This window comes from Bombyx mori, chromosome 22, assembly GCF_030269925.1.
Source record: "Bombyx mori chromosome 22, ASM3026992v2".
In the NCBI taxonomy this organism is placed as follows: Eukaryota; Metazoa; Arthropoda; class Insecta; order Lepidoptera; family Bombycidae; genus Bombyx; species Bombyx mori.
The window spans coordinates 5870021-5873949 of record NC_085128.1 but is presented as its reverse complement, the minus strand read 5'-3'; the positions used below and the strand labels follow the sequence as shown (position 1 = coordinate 5873949).

The 3929-nt window shown below is 45.5% G+C and overlaps 1 long non-coding RNA gene across 1 annotated transcript; it reads right to left on the bottom strand.

Annotated features, from left to right (window-relative positions):
- Positions 1–503: 503 nt before the first annotated feature.
- On the bottom strand, positions 504–2723 carry LOC134201026 (uncharacterized). The gene is made up of 2 exons (XR_009976184.1): positions 2499–2723; positions 504–711 (listed from the first exon to the last, which is right to left on the bottom strand). It is a non-coding gene; the product is annotated as an uncharacterized LOC134201026 (long non-coding RNA).
- Between the last annotated feature and the right edge of the window lie 1206 nt (positions 2724–3929).

Below are 3929 nucleotides of genomic sequence, written 5' to 3'. Positions count from 1 at the left end.
AAGAATTTTTCAAATCGGTCCAGTAGTTTCGGAGCCTATTCGAAACAAACAAACAAACAAATCTTTCCTCTTTATAATATTAGTATAGATATTCCACACATCTCTAGTATTGTGTTTCCGATATCTGACAATAGATGGCGTTGTACTTCTCGAGCGCTCTAGGTGCTACTAGATCCTTCGATATTCGTTCGATTATTCGGCGATAGATGGCATTACTCTTACCGGCGTAACAGTATCAACGTATATACGTATAACTGTGAAATAGCTTGATCTCCGTATTTCATTACGACGACATTAACGAGTTCAATAAAAAAATAGGCTACGTTATCGGTGTCTTCACACAGCTCCGAACGATAGTAAGGCTCGCTGGTATAACGTGGAAAAACAAAACTTTTGGATAGATTTATTCGACATTGATAATGCTATGTCTTAAGGTGACCAACTATTTTTTGTTCAGAAAGAGAGTACACTTTGCAAGTATTTCAAAGGTGAAAAAAAAAAGAAAAACGATAAAAAATTTATTTTCTTTCAAAAACATATTTTTCTTCGGAGTCGATTTTTTTTTTGTTAAATGAGGATGTTCGTCTAATAATGTAGCCACATTCGAACAACATTTGCATATTAAATTTGACTGTTCAGACGGCAGATAATGTTTTTTACAGAAAGTTACGACTTCTCACTGTTCCAATAATCATTCCCTAGTGAAAACACCTAAAAAATAAAAAAAAATATATACAAATGAGTACTTTCAGAGTACAGAATTTGAAAAGAGTACGGTTTGCGAAAAAAGAGTACAAAACTCAGTAAATGAGTGTAGTTGGTCACCTTATATGTCTACTCTACGGTTATTAAAGAGATGAAACTTGCATCTAAAACATTCTCCGTACAAATTTGGTATCGTTAATTTTAGGTAGGTTTTTAGTACTTTTATAATTGCTCTTGTACGCAGACAAGCATACGGTCTGCCTGATGGTGAGTGGTTACCGTCGCCCATGGACGTCAGCATTGCCAGGGGCACAGCCAAGCCGCTGCCTACCGTTAAGTCTCTCCACAAGCCTCGTTATTTGAAGTCGGCAGTCGAGTGTAACCTCACAATAAACGCAAGCACCAATAAAAACACCGGTAACAAACAATAACAATAGAGGGAATGTTTTACGGTAAAATCATTTTGAATGAGGAATACGCTAGGTTAAGTGTTAAGTATAAGTTAAGGTAGTGAATACCAACATGCCTCCCTGGGACCTGGAAGCGGAGACGCTCGCTGCGGATTACGCGTAGCGATGCGATCTCCGTTCCAGGGGGGAGACGCGTCCCGGCGCGGCGGAAGTTCGAACGCGGAAGCTTCAAGCGAGACGGACCGTCGAGGCGATTCGCCCGGTCCTCTCGGACTGGGTGAATCGCGACCAAGGACATCTCAACTTCCGAGCGACGCAGGTGCTCACGGGACACGGCTGTTTCGGTCGCTACCTGCACCTCATCGCCCGGAGGGAGCCGACGCCGAAGTGCCACCACTGCAGTGGCTGCGACGAGGACACGGCGGAGCACACGCTTACGAACTGCCCCGCTTTAGCGGAGCAGCGCCGTGTCCTCGTCGCAAGAATAGGACCGGACTTGTCGCTTCCGACCGTCGTGCCTACGATGCTCGGCAGCGACGAGTCCTGGCAGACGATGCTCGACTTCTGCGAGTCTACCATCTCGCAGAAGGAGGAGGCGGAACGGCAGAGGGAGAGCTCTTCTTCCTTCTCGGCGCCGTGCCGCCGCCGCCGAGCCGGGGGTCGGAGTAGGGCGTTTATCCAGCTCCGGCCCCTATGAGGAGGCAGTCTCCTCCCGGTGATGGTCACGGGGCGACCTAAGGGTTGAGGCTGCGCCGCACGCTACCGTCACTCTAGCGCGCTGGCACCAGGAGGACGGGACGGCACGTCGGCGGCTGTGGACTACGATGCGGTCCGCATTTTCGTCGTCTCTGTCGTCGCCAAACATACTGTGGAAGAGCAACCCGGTCGGCGGTGTATCGCGTTCCGATCCGGCAGGCTGGTTCTGGCCCAGCGGGTAATCCCGGAACACCAGCGGCATCGCCCGGGCCTGGTAGAGCTGCCGTATCGCGGAGACCGACGTTGTTGGTCGTTGACTATCGCCTCGACGACCCGTCGGTCGGGCGTCCTCACGGTGGCGCCGCGTGTCTGGTTGTAGTGTTGATCGCAGGAACCCCCCTACTCTGACCGGGTTTTGACCTCGTACGGAGATCGGACGTCGGGTGTAAGAGTGCAGCGGAGTCGTTTAGTGGGTAGGGCCCTAAAATTCCTTGAGCCCGCTGTCCTCCCAACACCTTGCAGATCGTCTAGTCCCACATACCCCGCGCGCCCCCTAGGCGCGGAGACTTCGAAGAAGGATCAGACCATGGCCCGAAAAAAAAAAGAGTGAATACCAAACACCATGTGTGACATGTGCTCATTAACTCTAGAGCAATTTAAAAAAAACAATACTTTTCCTATACTTACCACAACAGAAGCCGGCACAGGGCTAAATATAAAACCACATTCTAATTGTTACATATACACATAGTATTATTATTATTATCAATACTAATTGATTCATGAGAAAATATAAACGACTACATTGTGATATGCTTAGAATAATGTGACTCTTGGAATCGGTAACCAAATAATCGGAGAATCACATGATGGATGGATAGGCCGACTTTACCCCGAAAGAGATCAGAATATGGATCAGTTTACCCCGTGAGTTCGCATTTGTATGCCCGTAGATTTACACAGTTTATCAACAGCGCCCTTTGTGTCTTGTTTGGCTTACGTAACGTTCGCTCAATGTGCGTACTTACCGCCTTGTTTGAATACAAGCAAACTGACGCGGACGTGCCCGCATTATGCGTATTGATTTAAGATTTCATTCGGATTTCAAACATAAAAATATTGTTATTCATATGATCATAAGCCCAATATTATGTATGAATGAAACAATTTTGTGATTTGATCTTCGATGGAGCACTAATGTAAGCATCAAATGTAAACAAGAATCATTTCTACGGATGTAACTTAGATACGCCGGAACACCTATCTGACTTTTCACACCACGCTAATAGACAGGAAGAGAGCACTCTTCTCTCTTTTTGAAGTTATACTTCTTTAGGCGCGTTATGAAAAATTTATGAGAGTGACATTTTACGATGCGCGCGTACCGTGACATAAAATTAGCAGAATGAAGTTGCCCACTAAATCGCTCATTACAATACGACCTACGTAACTTGGCGAGTCTGAATATAGCCGCAGGTGAACTTTCCGAACCGTACCGAGAATTACCGAATTTATACGATGTCAAGAAAAGGGATGTCCAATATGCGTGTTTGAGGATGTTGTTCAATCGTTTTTTTTTTCAAATTGATTAAAATTTAAATAAAAAAAAAAGAAATAAATTTAATAAAAATAAAGTATAACTTCTTACGCGCGTACATAAGTACACGCACCCTTTTTTTTATTGCTTAGATGGATGGTCGAGCTCACAGCCCACCTGGTGTTAAGTGGTTACTGGAGCCCATAGACATCTACGAAATAAATGCGCCACCCACCTTGAGATATAAGTTCTAAGGTCTCAAGTATAGTTACAACGGCTGCCCCACCCTTCAAACCGAAACGCATTACTGCTTCACGGCAGAAATAGGCGGGGTGGTGGTACCCACCCGTGCGGACTCACAAGTTATTACGCAAATTATAATTTTGCGGATTTTTATTACACGATGTTATTCCTTCACCATGGAAGTCAATCGTGAACATTTGCTGAGTACGTTTTTCATTAGAAAAATTGGTACCAGCCTGGGATTCGAACACCGGTGCATCGCTCAACACGCATGCACCGGACGTCTTATCTTTTAGGCCACGAAGACTTCTCTCCTGTCATATGGAACAGATCAAAAT